General features: G+C 62.5%; 1 protein-coding gene across 3 annotated transcripts in view; it reads left to right on the forward strand.

The window, feature by feature from the left end:
- Nucleotides 1–460: 460 nt before the first annotated feature.
- The window catches only part of GTDC1 (glycosyltransferase like domain containing 1), a 181,074-nt gene continuing 180,916 nt past the window's right edge, over nucleotides 461–618 (forward strand). For 2 of the 3 annotated variants that reach the window (XM_027890671.1, XM_027890672.1), the window contains exon 1: nucleotides 461–554. The gene's annotated coding sequence lies outside the window, so the exon portion shown is untranslated. The remainder of the gene's footprint in view (nucleotides 555–618) is intronic. The other variant, XM_027890665.1, reaches the window with a different exon arrangement.

The following is a 618-nucleotide window of genomic DNA, read 5'->3' on the forward strand; positions in this document are numbered from 1 at the left end:
GTGATTCTGTGATGATTCTATGGTAACACCTGCCCAGCTCTCCCAGAAGCAGCATCACCTGAGAAAGCTTGAGTTAGGGAAAAAACACACACACCTCCTACTCATTTCCAACCAGTAACAGCCCTGATTTTCACTCGTTTCAGCTGCTTCTCCCAGAAAACCATGGGTTTTAATTTTTTTTTATTTAGCCCACGTGGCACACAACTCCTCGTTATTTACCCCTTCCACCCCTCCCCACACTCTTCCCGAGTGTCCCCTCACTTCATTTCACACGGTTCGTTTCACCCTCCCCGCATCACTTCGCTCAGCATCCTCTCTCCTCACTCCCCCCCCTTCCCCCGGCTCCATCGGCCGGGCTATCCCGATGGAACCCCCCCCGGGTGCCGGGTCCCCTCTCCCCGCGGACAGGGAGGGTTCCCGGGCGGCGGGGCGGGAGGGGGGGCCGGCTCTGAGCCGAGGGAGGGGCCGGCACGGCGGCGCGTCGGTGCCGACGGTCTCCAGGAGGGAGCGAGGAGGAGGAGGAAAAGGAGGAGGAAGAGGAGGAGGAGGAGGAGGTGAGCGCCCTCGGGGTGGGGTGAGCAGCGGGGCCGCCCGCGCCAGCCCGGGAGGGAGGGAGGG

The sequence above is a fragment of the Empidonax traillii genome, unplaced genomic scaffold (assembly GCF_003031625.1).
Source record: "Empidonax traillii isolate 1590-97213 ecotype Southwest subspecies unplaced genomic scaffold, ASM303162v1 scaffold294:size1087701, whole genome shotgun sequence".
Lineage (NCBI taxonomy): Eukaryota > Metazoa > Chordata > Aves > Passeriformes > Tyrannidae > Empidonax > Empidonax traillii.